Genomic DNA, 17,532 nt, shown 5'->3' with positions numbered 1-17,532 from the left:
TTTCATAGACTTATAGCACTCCATGCCAATGCTTTCTTTAGTACCGTGACATATGTAAGCATGTGTTTGGAATGAGCATTGCTAGTTAAATGCGGTCATACACACTGCTCTATGTACACTTAAAATCCCATAGACCCTAGTCCACAGTCCACCACAGGAGCAAGCATACTACATACAGTAATACCTCAGATTGCGAGTAACGCGGTTAACGAGCGCTTCGGAATACGAGCTATTATTATTTTTAAAATCCTGACGCGGTTTGCGAGTGTTGTCTCGCAAAATGAGCAAGATCCAAGCCACTGTGGTGTGCAGTACCGCATTTGGCCAGAGGTGCAGGGGCGCTGATGACATTCAGAGCCGCTCGGATGCACTCGGAGCCACTCGAAAATACTCAGGAACTGATCCAAGTGTTTCCGATTGCATCCGAGTGGCTCTGAGTGGTTTCCGAGTGTCTCCGGCATTCCCCACCTCTGGCCACATGCGGTACTGCATACCATAGAAGTCACTGTGGAGCTAGTTATCTGAGTTTTCATTGACTTCTATGGGGAAACTCGCTTTGATATGAGTGCTTTGGATTACAAGTATTCTTCTGGAATGATTAAGCTCGTAATCCAAAGTTCCACTGTACAGTGGGACCATAGAGAAAGAAGTAGGTCACCCTCTAATAGTAAGTCAGATCACTGCAGCAAACAAAAAGGAATCTGCAGATTTAGAGTAGTGTGAGAGCAGAAGGTACTTTTTTGAGTTAAGAATACCTATTTGAATAGAATTTCTAGTGGCACCTTGATTGATTATTGCTACTATTAATGTAAAAAATGTATGACCCCAATATACAAAGAAAAGCCACCTCTTTGCCACTGGCACATAGCAGCATATGCCTGCGGTGCCTTATAGTAAATCATTTGAAGTAATCATTGCCCCTGTTCCAGAAATCAGGAATGCAGTTCTTAGGGGACTCTTGGTGATGTTTGAGCACCTGCATGAACTTGCTTTATGTAGCACCCTCCTAGATAGGTTGCTAGGTAAAGCAGAACTTCACTCTCTCAATAAACATTGCCCACTTTTTATTCCTTAAGCTGCTAATCTAAGTTAAATAGATAGTAAGGTATATCATATTTACATGTTTTAAACTTTTTTTTTTTTTTTACATTTCTTCAGTTACTTCCTTGTTTCCAGGCCTAGGCAAATTATGTCATACATCCCAGGAGTTTTCAGGAGGGGAGGAGGGGCTTTCTCAGTTAAGTACACCTTCCTGCCTGCATGCCTGAGCTAAGGGCAGATTAATTCCACAAAGTAAATGCTACATGAATCATCTCCCCTTTTCTGAGTTTGCGACTGCAAGAAATGCTAGGGGGGTGTTTTTCAAAGTAATTTCTTTGAAAAATTAAGCATGGCGACATGGATGGATGGGTGAGTTTGCTTTTAATATGAGAAATGAATTAAATAGTGTTTTTAGTTTGTGATGCTCAGATACAGTTTAGTTCAGCTTTAAGATAGGTAAACTTAGTTCCCGTAGCTTCTTCTGCACTCAGCTACCGTAAGCATCTTATGTTTGCTTTAAGCTGTTCTGGGCTCCACAGGCTGCAGGTCTGATTGCTTTGCCTGTTTTATTGAGGATTTTCAGAAAATAGTGGGTTGGGAGAGTCAAATAGGCAGCCTGAATATTTATGTGGTTCCAGCCAATCTCTGGGGGAGTTGCCCAGTAGGTAGTTGGAGAGTGTATACAGTAAACAGTCTGGGGCCTGAGGCCGCCTTGTTCTTGTCTAGGAGGAGAAGTTCCCAGCCCAAAGGGCTGCTGCCCTTCTACGCAGTACAACTTAAAATTCTACTTGTGCTCATCAAGGTCCCAGCTGTGGCAGAGCTTGGGGCCTATCCTGCTAAGAGAGGGGTTTCACTGGGGATCCAGTCTTGAAGATTCATTGAGGAATTGTCTGCTTAAAACTGGAGAGAGGCATCCAGGTGCCTGGGGACACTGAGTACAGATTTGAGTTAAAGTGATTGTAAAGTCTAATTTTTTTTTCCCATAAAAATAACACACATATTATACTTACCTGCTCTGTGCAGTGGATTTGCACAGAGCAGCCCGGATCCTCCTTTTCTCGGGTCACTTCTCGGCTCTCCTGGCCCTATCCTCCTGCCGAGTGCCCCCATAGTAAGCAGCTTGCTATGGGGGGTACCCGAGCTCTCACAACTTCCTGTGTCCATTCAGACATGGAGCCCCAGTTCGGCCCCGCCCCCTCTCTTCTGATTGGCTAACATACTTTGATTGCCAGCAGTGGGAGCCAATGGCACCGCTGCTGTGTCTCAGCCAATTAGGAGGGAGAATCCCGGACGGCAGAGTTACTCGTGGATATCGCTGCACAGAGAGGGGGCTCAGGTAAGTATTAGGGGGTGCTGAGGTGGCTGCTGCACACAAAAGGCATTTTATCTTAATACATAGAATGCATTAAGATAAAAAGCCTTCTGACTTTACAACCCTTTAAGGATCCTATGTTAACCCTTGCTACACTAATACTAAGACTAAGTATAAACAGAAAAGTCAATGCTACTACCCATACAACATATAGATAGCAGAGCTCCCAGGTGCTCGATCCACAGTCACTGGCTGAGTAGAGTAATGTGGAAAAAATGATCCGCACTCCGGTGTGTTGCTCTTAAAATTTCTTCATTTTATTGAATAGCCACAGTGAACAAACGCAGTCAGTTGATGCGTTTCAGCCTGTAAGGCCCTAGTCATAATCACATTATAGGCATAAAACTTTGAAATAAATTGTAGCTCTAAAGATCACAGGCTCCACCCATTAATTGTCTTGAATGACTGCAGGCAATTGTCCAAAAAAAGAGAATCAGCTGCAATACATATAGGGTGATTCATGTGTATGCCACTTATTGCATAAGAAAACACACCATAAAATTAAAAAAAACATTAAATAAAAAAGTTGAAAATAATAACCCAGGTATGTGAAAAAACCCCAGAAGAGAGAAAGGAAAAGAGGAAAGAAAAAGGAGAGAGGAGGCTCTGGGGAGAGGCATTCTTAATGTAAGTGCAAGTCCAGGTCCCACCTCAGGTTTAACGCCTGAGGCGATCTAGTTTTTAATCTAAAAATCCACCAAGCTTCTCTCCCCAGTAGCCTTCTCTCCCTATCACCTCCTCTGGGCGAGTGAGACAACCGTTCTATTGCTCTGAAGCGAAATGAGGAAAGATCGCCCTGATGACATTCTCTAAAGTGACGTGTTGCATTCAAAATATTTCTAGCATTTGGGTTATTTGTGTCACAGTAATGTTCCCCTATACGGACTCTCAAAGGACGTGTGGTACAACCTACATATTGAAGGCTGCATGAAATACACGTGATCAGATAAATTACATAGTTTGTGTCACAGTTGATGTATTGCTGTATAATGAACTCTTCATCTGTGGCAACAAACGTTTTACCCAAAAGACACAAATTACAGTACCTACAGGTGTTTGTTTTACAAGGGTAACTTCCAAAATAGGAGAGCCTGGTGGGTTGGCATCGTTTACATGAGAAAAAACTAGGTGATAGTGCAGTCCCTAATGTGGGCGCACGTCGGCTAGAAAAATGGCAACCTGCTTGCAATATGCCTTTTAAATCTTTATCTGTATATAGTATTGGCAGATTCTTTTTTATTATTCTGACTATTTGATGATATTCTTGGGAAAATGTAGTTACAAACGTAATAGGTTTTCCCATTCTTCAATTTCTAGAGTTGTAAGGTTTATAAGGTTTATTCTTATTTTTATACTCTCTCTTGGTTTTAGGCTTATCTGACAGTAATTCCTCTCTGTCCATTATCAAAACCCTTTCCAGTCCTCGGTACAGTCAGGTCCATAAATATTAAGACATCAACACAATGCTAATCTTTTTGGCTCTATACACCACCACAATGGATTTGAAATGAAATGAAAAAGATGTGCTTTAACTGCAAACTTTCAGCTTTAATTTGAGGGTATTTACATCCAAATCAGGTGAACGGTGTAGGAATTACAACAGTTTGTATATGTGCCTCCCACTTTTTAAGGGACCAAAAGTAATGGGACAATTGGCTGCTCAGCTGTTCTGTGGCCAGGTGTGTGTTATTCCCTCATTATCCCATTTACAAGGAGCAGATAAAAGGTCCAGAGTTAATTTCAAGTGTGCTATTTGCATTTGGAATCTGTTGCTGTCAACTCTCAATATGAGATCCAAAGAGCTGTCACTATCAGTGAAGCAAGCCATCATTAGGCTGAAAAAACAAAACAAACCCATCGGAGAGATAGCAAAAACATTAGGCCAAATCAACTGTTTGGAACATCCTTAAAAAGAAAGAACGCACTGATGAGCTCAGCAACACCAAAAGACCCGGAAGACCACGGAAAAGAACTGTGGTGGATGACCGAAGAATTTTTTCCCTGGTGAAGAAAACACCCTTCACAACAGCTGGCCAGATCAAGAACACTCTCCAGGAGGTAGGTGTATGTGTGTCAAAGTCAACAATCAAGAGAAGACTTCACCAGAGTGAATACAGAGGGTTCACCACAAGATGTAAACCATTGGTGAGCCTCAAAAACAGGAAGGCCAGATTAGAGTTTGCCAAACAACATCTAAAAAAGCCTTCACAGTTCTGGAACAATATCCTATGGACAGATGAGACCAAGATCAACTTGTACCAGAGTGATGGGAAGAGAAGAGTATGGAGAAGGAAAGGAACTGCTCATGATCCAAAGCATACCACCTCATCAGTGAAGCATGGTGGTGGTAGTGTTATGGCGTGGGCATGTATGGCTGCCAATGGAACTGGTTCTCTTGTATTTATTGATGATGTGACTGCTGACAAAAGCAGCAGGATGAATTCTGAAGTGTTTCAGACAATATTATCTACTCATATTCAGCAAAATGCTTCAGAACTCATTGGACGGCACTTCACAGTGCAGATGGACAATGACCCGAAGCATACTGCGAAAGCAACCAAAGAGTTTTTTAAAGGAAAGAAGTAGAATGTTATGCAATGGCCAAGTCAATCACCTGACCTGAATCCGATTGAGCATGCATTTCACTTGAAGACAAAACTGAAGGGAAAATGCCCCAAGAACAAGCAGGAACTGAAGACAGTTGCAGTAGAGGCCTGGCTGAGCATCACCAGGGATAAAACCCAGCGTCTGGTGATGTCTATGCGTTTCAGACTTCAGCCTGTAATTGACTGCAAAGGTTTTGCAACCAAGTATTAAAAAGTGAAAGTTTGATGGATGATTGTTAATCTTTCCCATTACTTTTGGTCCCTTAAAAAGTGGGAGGCACATATACAAACTGTTGTAATTCCTACACCGTTCACCTGATTTTGATGTAAATACCCTCAAATTAAAGCTGAAAGTCTGCAGTTAAAGCACATCTTGTTTGTTTCATTTCAAATCCATTGTGGTGGTGTATAGAGCCAAAAAGACTAGAATTGTGTCGATGTCCTAATATTTATGGACCTGACTGTATATAACCGATTCGTTATAACCTCGGTCCGATATGTGCTAATGAAGGACCTTGCATTCTAGCTCAAAGGCTGAGTCTGTTGAATAGTTTCGTTTGGCTTGAATAAACTCCCCATAAGGACTTGAACTAGTGAATAAGCCCTCCAGCTAAGCCTAGCTGGGACCTTGATGTCTTCACAAAGCTTTCTCTAGCTCTCCTGCTCCAGGGACAGAGCCCCTGCACAGGAATCTCCTCTAGCAGGACTGGACCCAGGAACACTGCCCGGCTGCCTCAGGCCTTAGACTATTTATTGGCTCTCCAACCTCCAGGAAATGGCTGGATCTCATAAATATTCATGCCTATTCTGTTACCCCCCCCCCCCCCCCCCCTGTATTTCCATAACCCTGAATACAGGGGGGAGAGCAGCAGCCTGTGAAACACTGAGCAGCCCTAACCAATCAACCCTTGCTCCACTGATTACAGAGGCTCTAGCTACAGTAAATTTACATAGCAACTTACACTACACTAGAAGGGTGCTCCAGTAAGTACTTGAATGTGATCTGGTATACGATTCTATTGTAGGTTTGAGCCTCTTGCAGGGCTTGGGTGTGGAAGGAAGACGCAGAACAAGGGGCAAATCATTACATGTGCTGACAAGAAACACGAAGCATGCTCATAGGAGGAGATAGCAGAGTCAGCACTGTGCTGCTTCTCCTTTCACTCTCCAATCATCAGACTGAGGACATCTAGTTGCAGAAAAAGAGCACTGTAAGCGGAATTGGACTGAAGATGAATTCTGTAGCAAAAGCTGTTTTTTTATTTTATCTTTTAGTTGGCTATGTATTTTTACTATAGTTATTTTTGGATAGAGTTTTGCGTTAAATCATTAAAAGCAGGCCATTATAAAATCTGAAGGCTCTTAAAATATACCAATAAAGCCCAAATATTAAACAAACATATTCAAATTGCCTATATAGAATAATGAAAACCGTGTGTGATTTCATTTTGACACATGCGTATTTCACGTTCTTTGCATTTTGTAGTCCACACGTATGAAGATTTATCTGTAGTACTGAAACAAAAAAAATTTGGTGTCTTTGCCTCTCATTTATACGGGTGTCCTATTATTCTTTTGTTAACGTAAACCTTTCAGAGATAATTTTTAATGGGCTCATACATGCCTAGCAAGGTTTTGCAAAGTACTTGTCAGGTACTGCTGTGAATATGGAAGTGCATCCAAAGATTAAAAATAAATGCATAAGAAAGGTGCCTTCAAACATAAGAAAACATTTGTCCAATTCAGCCTTTCAAGGTTGAATTAGGAAAAGTTTCACCAAAGATAGTCGTAGACGGTAGACAGTCTTCTCAAAGATTTGGTTAGCTGCTTTAGAATATATTGGCTGAACGTTATTTTCCTCTGGATAGTAGGGTGTCGGATATGTCTGCGTAGTGCTTCCCCTATCTCCATTATAGGCACAAACAAGCATGTTCACCAAAAACGTATCCAGAACTGTGCATGTAGAGGTGGCAGCCTTTTATTGTCTGTAGGGTGCCTAAGGTATGAAGGAATTCTCACCTACTTCCTTTTTTTAATTGCAAGGAGAGAAAAGAATGCACATTCCTGCACAGCAGGGTTTCAGAATGAATTAACATCACTACTTAGAAATGTATGCAATAGCATTCTATAAAACACATAGGCTGTCAAATAATTACACAGAAACATATCAAGCTGGAAAGTACAAGGACAGTGTTTTATTCCTTCCAGCTCAGTGTCTGTAAACTCCTTAACCACTTTACTACTACTGTATGTCCAAATAAAGCAAAGTGGTGGATTGTAATTTACCCAGTGCCCTTTATAAATAGTAATGAATCAAAGTACTGTTGGGTGGCCATTCCGCACGTTAATGCCTGTGAGCCAAGCTATTCTCAAATGGCTCAGTTCACAGACGCTTGGTACAGAGCTGATCCGAGTAGCTCTGTACCTTGGGATTGCTGTGATTGGGCATGGAATACAAATTACAGCAATCATAGATGTAAACAATGTAGCATTTACATCTGTGGGCCACTGCTTCCTCTTACAACAAAGGAATGGGAAGAACCAGAAACTAATGAATGACTCATCCATTAGTTTCTGAGCAGTGCACACATCATGGCAGAAGCAATTGCAAATAAAAAGTTAATCCTTTTACCTCCTCTTCCTATAGTACTGATCCCCAGCCTGTCTATATGTGATCTGTATATTAACTCCTTCACTTCCCTTATCCTGGACATCAACTATCAACTCTTCATCTCCATTTTCCCACTGTATGTAACTTGTACATCATCCCCTTCATTATCTCTTCCCTCTGTGTATGATCTATATGTGCTTGTACATAGTTCATCATCACTTATCTCAAATTTTAACCCCCTCAATACCAGCATGTGTCTTCATTTCCCCAAAATTGTAGCATAATATTAGATCACCTTGGGTTGTCTACTTTGAAAAAAGGGGTACTTTTTGGGGGTGTTTGCACTATCCTGGCATTTTTATTTTAAAGGAGAAGTTCAGGAATTTTAAAATTAAATTTAAGTGTAGCAAGATCCCAGGCCTCCTTTAGTCTAATAAAAACCTCCAGAGCCAAGATAAATTCATGGGCGCCAGACACTTCTTGAATGCAAAGAGATTTTATTTCTCTTGAACAGAACTTTAAGAGAGAGAGTTAGGGCCAGGACACCCTTAGGTAGTTGCAATGTTAATTAGCAGACTCCGAACTTCTACAGGTAGACAGCCATGCAGGGAAAGACATCCAGCAAGAAACCACATCTAAATGCGTAGGAAGAATGCTGTCACCTATGGCAACAATCTTAGAACAGTTCCTATCACAAGTTGTAACAAACTCCTTTCCTTTCTCTACAGTCCCTTCTTGTAGGTTCTCAACCCACTGAGCTCCCCGTCTCTCTCACTAGACTTGCTGATTCACGAACACTGAATCCCTAGCTTGACACAGCTGAAGTTTCCCAATTCTTCACCATCCCTGGTTGGTGAGAATACTGCATTCGGTACTTGCTTCAGCTACTGGTAATAAGGTGGTTGGTCCCTTAGTGGCGACAGCTTTCCCTCTACCTCCGGCCACGACAGGTTCTCCGGCCCGCAGAACCATCACTTCTGGTTGGACTGCAAGCCGCAGTGCCAACCCTATGCTGCTCTCTTGCTTCTGGATAGGCCATCAGACAGCCTAGCAGCCCAGGCAATACAACACACATCCACCCAGACAGCTGTCCAGGTGGAACAGAACCACGATCACCTGACTCCACTCAAATATATAGGATCTCCCAGCAGGCCAAGGGATTTAAGAAAACCCCTGCCCATTGGGTGAGATACCCCATATACTCCTAATCTGCCCTTGCTTTGCCCTTGTCTTATCTAATGTCACTAGGTAGCTGGCCACCTAGCAGCAGAAGAGAGATGTGCAGCAATTCCAGACTTAGGGTGAATTCAATTGATCCCTAACAATGAGCCAAGGTAACTACACCTGACAGGTAAATTTAGGAGCAACCCTGCCTAATATCAGGGTGCTACATAAGAATCATACTGACCTAGGTGGATGTAGCATCGTTCCGATGTTGCATCTGTCCCCTTCTGCCTCTAAGACTGAGAACTAAGTGATCAAACACTGCTGATTGCTCAGTTCTCATTGCTTCGTGAGCAGAGAGCTAGTGACTGTCAGTCACCACTGTCTGCTCTGCTCCTTCCACGCTCACTGAAGACCTGAGTTGTGCAGGGGGCGGGAGTGGCTTGTCCAGGCTCTCAGTGGCTCACTGAGACACTAAGCTAGGTTCCGGTTCAGGGTTCTGGGGGGATCATATGATCTTGATCTTTCCCCAGCCTGGACCAGCTCTGTGATGTCACTTGACAGCAGACTTCAGCTTCAGGTTCAGATGTAGTGCTACCCTCTCAGGGACCGCTGATTTTACCTGGTATTCCCCCAAACAGCACAGAGACTACCAGCCATCCAAGCAACAGTCTATTCACTCTGGCTCCAATAAACAGTCTAGGGGTTTCCTTTTTGTAATTTATTGCTTTTAGAACTAGAGAGGGGATAGGGCATGGGATACTTCAAAATTATTATCAATTGGCTGTGAGAGGACAAACTTCTCCTTAAGCAACTGAGCAAGTCTCTTTGGCATCTAGTTAACCTGTTGGGTGAAATGTGCAGCGCTTATGTGATCATATAAACCATAACAAATAATATGAGTACAAAGAACGTGAATAATAAATGGATGTGCTCAAAAATACTCCAAGCAGTCCTCTATTATGACATGTGATGTCTACAAACAAAGGAACTTGGACGTGTGATGTCCAAAAAAGAAGAAAAAAGTCAGTGACAAGCTTCAATCACGTGTGATGATAATCCTCAACCACATGTGGATATAATATAGTGACAGTCTTTAACTTCAAATATGTATGGTGTAATAACAGTTAATAGTAGGTCCACCACCAGAAGCTGCTTATCAGAGGGATTGAACTCAAATGGGTGTACACCTAGTGAGTCAATCAAGCTTTGTGGTATAATATACCAAGGGGATCAGATGCTCTATCCAGATATAACCTCCAGATGGACGTCCGAACAAGTGTAAGGTATGGATGGACTCAGTAGATATAGGCAGTCAGCCCCATCATTAAAAGAAAGAGGAAGGCATATATTTTAATAATTATGGAGATTACTTCCTGGTTCCACCAAATGTATAGGTTACTGCAAGTTTAATACCATTTACTTCTTTGTGCATCACTGCAAGTTTAACGCCATATAGTTTTGCGCGTTACTGCAAGTTTAACGCCATTTACTTCAGTGTGCGTTACTGCCAGTTTAACACCATATAGTTTTGTGCATTACTGTAAGTTTAACGCCATTTACTTCTGTGTACGTTACTGTCAGTTAAATGCCATATAGTTCTGTATGCATTACTGCAAGTTTAACGCCATTTACTTCTGTGTGCGTTACTGCCAGTTTAACGCCATATAGTTTTGTGTGCGTTACTGCCAGTTTAACGCCATTGAACTGGCAGTAACGCACACAGAAGTAAATGACATTAAACTGGCAGTAACGCACACAAAACTATATGGCGGTAAACTGGCAGTGACGCACACAGAATTAAATGGCGTTAAACTTGCAATAACACACAAAACTATATGGCGTTAAACTGGCAGTAACGCACACAGAACTATATGGCGTTAAACTGGCAGTAACGCAAACAAAACTATATGGCGTTAAACTGGCAGTAATACACACAGAACTATATGGCGTTAAACTGGCAGTAATGCACACAAAACAACCCGTGGCTTCCGGGTACTCGAATCGCGGTGTCGTCGGGGCGTGGCTCCTCCTCCCCGACGACACCGCGATTCGAGTACCCGGAAGCCACGGGTTGTTTTGGAGCCGGCCGGCTTTTCCTTTACACGCCTATTTACCTCTGACGTCTGTAAGTGCATTCTTGATCTTGCTATTTAATAAATGTAAGGTTTTACGCTATGTGGAGCTGTTTATTTCTTTTTTGGTGACCCATCCTAACCATCCTGGTGCGGCCGGCTGAGAGGGTTTTTGCAGACCGGATGACATCTAGTGCCTGTTATACAGATCCCAGGCTGGGGTTGCAGCCATCCGCTCAGTAAGGTCTCCTATCACTAAGAGACCAACATCTTTTGGTAAGAGGCAGCAGTTTTGGAAGGTGGAGGTTTATCAACGCACCCTATTCACTGCAGCAAGATTATCAATATTTCACCTGTCACCTGGGGATATTTATTTTAATTTTCTTTTCTTATCCAGCTTATGGACTATTACCAATTTTGCTTTGTGTACTGTGATTAGGGGCAACATCTGCACCTTCAAGATTTGTTCACATCATTTAATTTTTACATATTTTTTATTCACGTTTTTTTTGGAGATATTCATTTGTCACAGTGATTTTCGTTTGCCATATCTTTGTTAGGTTGTTTTGAGACATTTATTTGTCACTTGCATCACGTCTCAACACCGTTTATTTATTTTTTGCAGACATAGGAGCAATTCTTGTGTTTCACCACTCTAATTTTAAGGCATAGTGATTGTCACTTATTATCAGATACCCCTCTATAAAGCTATAGGCACTTGATTCTGGCCTTTTTCACATCTTTAGCTCGACTTTCTTACTTACAGATTATGCAGTTTACTACTTTTTAGTCGCAGCTCAAGCAGGTTTTGTTAAGCGCAGTATTTTATTTCACATGCACACAGAACTATATGGCGTTAAACTGGCAGTAATGCACAAAACTATATGGTGTTAAACTGGCAGTAACGCACACAGAAGTAAATGGCGTTAAACTTGCAGTAACGTATACAGAACTATATGGCGTTAAACTGACAGTAACGCCCACAGAAGTAAATGGCGTTCTGGTTTGACCAAAAGTTTTTCTTGCAACAGAAGGGTGTGGCTATGAGGGCTAAATTTGCCCCTAGCCTTGCCAACCTTTTTATGGCAAAATGGGAGGAGGATGTCGTCTATTCTGAACACAGGCCCTCATTGGTACTGTGGGCCAGATATATAGACGACATCCTCCTCCTATGGGATGGCACCCCTGAATCCCTCAGGGATTTCTTTGTGTTTTTAAATGACAACGATCGGGGGATTTCATTGACATATGAATTTAGCTCATCTAAAATTCACTTTTTAGATCTCGAAATCGAGATGGTCTCACGTCAATTTAAGTTTAAAACTTACTTCAAAAATACTGACCGCAATAGCTTTATACCAGTTGACAGCTGTCACCACCAATCCTGGTTACAGTCTGTGCCTCATAGTCAGTTCCTGAGATTGCGCAGGAATTGCACAGATGTAAACAACTATTTCACTCAAGCATCAACACTGAGGGACAGATTCATAGAAAAGGGTACGACTCAACATCGTTAACCTCAGAAATAAATAGAGTGGCTGCAATTGATAGAAATTCTTTGCTGACACCAAAACCTCCTCGTGAACAAGAAAGCTCCTTTAAATGCTCTATGCTCAACACTTTTTCAGTCCAACACAGAGAAATCAAAAACATAATTTACCGACATTGGGATATACTTAGGAATGACCGTGTTTTAAAGGAAATACTCCCAGAACAGCCTAAGGTCATCTTTAGAGGTGTGCCTTCTTTGCAGGGAAAAATTGCACCTAATATCATAAATCCCCCCATATGACCTTCTTTCTTTCATAACTTAGTGGGTTATTGGAGACTTATTGGATCCACCAATTGCAGACCTACTCCCCTTTTGGGTTGAACATAGAATGGGACATCAATGCTTTTATCAACCAAGCATGATGCCTTTTCTCTATTTCTGGTACTTTAGGGTCCAGTTGGTACCTATTAGAATATCTTTTATGAGAGGTTTTTTATAAGTATTTTTAAATGTTTTTATGAGGGTATTTTTAATAAATTATTATAACATATATTTTAGAATGTATTTTGGATTTTTTATTTGAATATATACTGGTTTGGTCCCTATCACAAATATCAGCTTGATCCAACCAATAACGTGTCCTTTCTGAGGGGTGCCATCATTTGTCACACCTTAGTATCATATATTTTTTATATATATTACATAATTTTTATTTATTTATTTATTTTTCTACCCCCACATGGAATCTCGGGATTCGAACCGGCGACCCTTTTGCTGCTGGGTGGGAGTGCTGGCTACTACACCACTGCCCATCTTCAGGCTAGAGCAATGTTTGGATGTATTATACTGTTTTTCATTTTTGCTGCCAGAAGGGTGATACCTTGTGACTTAGTGTATTAATATACATGTCCTTATGACAAATGGCGCCATGTTGCAGGTTATATACATCGGACATTGTGCCGTTTTAAGCCACATCTGCCCCTATATGTCCCCGAGAGTAGCGGTGCCATGTTTTTCGCTGTTTAAACCAGTCACTGTTCCACATGATGTCACATCCTCTTTCACATGTTAAAATGAGGCTTGGAACTCTTGTCCGGGCGCCATTTTGGCAGAACCAGGAAGTAATCCTCCTCTACATATGAAAACGAGGCTTGGAGTGCAAGCCCGGGCGCCATTTTGGTGGAACCAGGAAGTAATCTCCATAATTTGCACTTTCAATCAGACGGAGCTGCCACTTGTTATGGGGGTAACCAGTATCTATAAATACTCAGCCAGTACAGTGGTCCAGCACCCCAGATGATGACTTCTAAGTTGAAACGTGTCAGAAGGATATGCTGAGACCACGGTCTTCTTTTATACAAGCGCTTGATTTTACTGCTAACACGTGAGTGTATTTCCTTTGCTTTTTATGTATTAAAATTTCCATACAGATTTACACTATATGCCTTCCTCTTTCTTTTAATGATGGGGCTGACTGCCTATATCTACTGAGTCCATCCATACCTTACACTTGTTCGGAGGTCCATCTGGAGGTCATATCTGGATGGAGCATCTGATCCCTTTGGTATATTATACCACAAAGCTTGATTGACTCACTAGTTGTACACCTATTTGAGTTCAATCCCTCTGGTAAGCAGCTTCTGGTGTCTTTGGTGGTGGACCTACTATTAACTGTTATTACACCATACATATTTAAAGTTAAAGACTGTCACTATATTATATCCACATGTGGTTGAGGATTATCATCACACATGATTGAAGCTTGTCACTGACTTTTTTCTTCTTTTTTGGACATCACACTTCCAAGTTCCTTTGTTTATAGACATCACATGTCATAATAGAGGACTGCTTGGAGTATTTTTGAGCACATCATTTATTATTCACGTTTTTTGTACTCATATTATTTGTTATGGTTTACATGATCACATAAGCACTGCACATTTCACCCAATTTGTCATTTTTGCAACTTTATCCACTGCTGTGCTGGCTGCTTTAGTTTTTTTTTTTTTTCTTTGAGACAGCGCGGTATATATTTGTTTATAATTTACAATCTAGTTAACCTGAACCACTGTGTAGCATGGCCCCCTTGGGGACTGCTGAGAATTACCTGCTCATCTGCATGGCCATGACCAAGTTAACCTTCCAACCCACCTGACACTCTGGGTTCAGACATCCGGGTACTACTATAGAGCAGGGATATGCAATTAGCGGACCTTCGGCTGTTGCAGAACTACAAGTCCCAAGAGGCATAGCAAGACTGTGTCAACCACAAGCATGACACCCAGAGGTAGAGGCAGAGGCATGATGGGATTTATAGTTTTGCAACAGCTGGAGGTCCGCTAATTGCATATCTCTGCTATAGAACAAGAATCAAGCAACTCAGTGGTATAAGGTTCTAAAATATTTTACTTGAAGCAATTAGGAAAAGCTATTTCACAAAGAGGGGATTAAATCCACTGAGCTGTGATAACAGCAAACAGACTCCTCAAAGACACAACAATGTTTAAACAATGAATAATGCTATATACAAAGTCACCCCCTAGTGGATGTTCCAATTAACTACACAAGTGGCCACTCTTAGATAGATGTAATCTATTCTAGACAGCCTATTCTATTTTAATGGAAGAGCTGATAGATAGATAGATAGATAGATAGATAGATAGATAGATAGATAGATAGATAGATAGATAGATAGATAGATATTTAAAAGAGCGAACAAAAGTCCTAGATGGCTTAACTCCAATGTAAAAATGCATATAAAAGCAAAGGGGAAGGCCTTCAAAAAATACAGGGTTGAGGGATCAGCATTCAGACTTTATAAAGAATGCAGCAAGAAATGTAAGGGTGCAATAAGGACGGCTAAGATAGAACATGAAAGACACTTAGCGGAGGAGAGCAAAAAAAAATCCCAAGAAATTCTTTAAGTATGCAAACAGTAAAAAAGGGAGGACAGACCATTTTGGCCCCATAAAGAGCGAGGAAGGACATCTGGTTACAAAGGATGGGGAGATGGCGAAGGTATTGAATTTATTCTTCTCCTCAGTCTTCATGAAGGAATCGGGGGGGGCTTCAGTAACCAAAACTGCAGTGTGTATCCTTATGATACATCACAGGAAGCACCTCCATGGTTAACCAGTTGCCAACCGGCCCATAGCCAAATGACGGCTGCAGGGCGGTTGGATAACTCTGGGATCACGTCATATGACGTGATTCCAGAAAACCGCTCCCGCGCGCCCCCTGGGGCGCGCACACAGGAACATCACCGATCACATGTAAACAAACCGGCGTCATATCATGACGCCGGTTCCTCCCTCCCCTCTCTGTATCGATCGGTACAGAGGGGGAGAGATCGGATGGGAGCCGCACTGTGGGCTGGATGTGTAGTGCCCACAGCGCTGCTCAGTGACATGTGCAGTCACATCCATCCATCCATCCCTCCATGCTTAGCCATCCCCCCCATGCTCTGCAATTCCCTGTGCAATAGTCTGCAATTCCCTGTGCAATACTCTGCAATTCCCTGTGCAATACTCTGCAATGCCCCGCAATACTCTGCAATGCCCCGCAATACCCCGCAATATTCGGTGATACCCAGCCATGCTCAGCCATGCTCGGCTATACTCAGCCATACCCGGCTGTACTCAGCCTCTGTATGTGGCCAGGCTGTGGAAATCTCACACATGTGGTATCGCCGTACTCCGGAGGAGTAGGAGAATCTATTTTGGGGTGTCATTTTTGGTATCTACATGCTATGTGTTAGAAATAATGTATAAATGGACAACTTTGTGTTAAAAAAAAAAGTGTTTTAACCACTTCCCGCCCGCCCGCAGATCGTCATACGACGTCCTTGAGTTTGTGCGGGGATATCTGAATGACGGGTGCAGCTACAGGCATCATTCAGATATCAGCTTTTTCAGCCAGCGATTCCCTACACCATGAGAATGATCATAGCGGCTGTTCCGCTGCTTGATCATTCTTACGGGAGGCGAGAGGGGACGTTCCCCCCCCTCTCGCCGCCCTCAGGTGCTTCTACCGACTCACGATCGCTACGATCGAAGCCAGGATCATTTTTTTTTTTTAATTTCAGGCTTCCCAGCCTAGAGGTGAGATGTGGGGTCCTATTGACCCCATATCTCACTGTAAAGAGGACCTGTCATGCCATATTCCTATTCCTATTACAGGGGATGTTTACATTCCTTGTAATAGAAATAAAAGTGATCAAAAAATTTATTTTTTGGAAAAAAGCCTCAAACTAAAATAAAGAAAGTAAAATGAACAATACAAAAAAAAAAAAAAATTTTTGTCACAGTGTGCTCGCATGCAGAAGCGAACGCATACGTAAGTTGCGCCCACATATGAAAATGGTGTTCAAACCACACATGTGAGATATCGCTGCGATCGGTAGAGCAAGAGCAATAATTTTGGCCCTAGACCTCCTCTGTAACTCACAACATGTAACCAGTAAAAAATTTTAAAGCGTCTCCTATGGGGATTTTTAAGTAGCGAAGTTTGGCGCCATTCCACGAGCGTGTGCAATTTTGAAGGGTGACATGTTAGGTATCTATTTACTCAGCATAACTTCATCTTTCACATTATGCAAAAACATTGGGCTAACTTTACTTTTTTTTTTTTTTTTTAAAGCACAAAACTGTTTTTAAAAAAAAAAAAAACGCGTTCGAAAAATTGCTGCGCAAATACTGTGCAAGATAAAAAGTTGCAACAATCGCCATTGTATTCTCTAGGGTCTTTACTAAAAAAATATATATAATGTTTTGGGGTTCTATGTAATTTTCTAGCAAATAAATTATGATTTTTACATGTAGGAGAGAGATGTCAGAATTGGCCTGGGTGCTCCAGAACGCCTGATGGTGCTCCCTGCATGTTGGGCCTCTGTATGTGGCAATGCTGTATAAAAGACTCACACATGTGGTATCACCGTACTCGGGAGTAATAGCAGAATGTGTTTTGGGGTGTAATTTGTGGTATGCATATGCTGTGTGTGAGAAATAACCTGCTAATATGACAATTTTGTGAAAAAAAAAAAAAAAAAAAATCTTGATTTTCCAAAGAATTGTGGGAAAAAATGACAACTTCAAAAAACTCAGCATGCATCTTTCTAAATACCTTGGAATATCTTCTTTTCAAAAAGGGGTCATTTGGGGGGTATTTGTACT

Source organism: Aquarana catesbeiana, linkage group LG01 (assembly GCF_042186555.1).
Source record: "Aquarana catesbeiana isolate 2022-GZ linkage group LG01, ASM4218655v1, whole genome shotgun sequence".
Lineage (NCBI taxonomy): Eukaryota > Metazoa > Chordata > Amphibia > Anura > Ranidae > Aquarana > Aquarana catesbeiana.
This window is presented reverse-complemented; position numbering follows the sequence as displayed.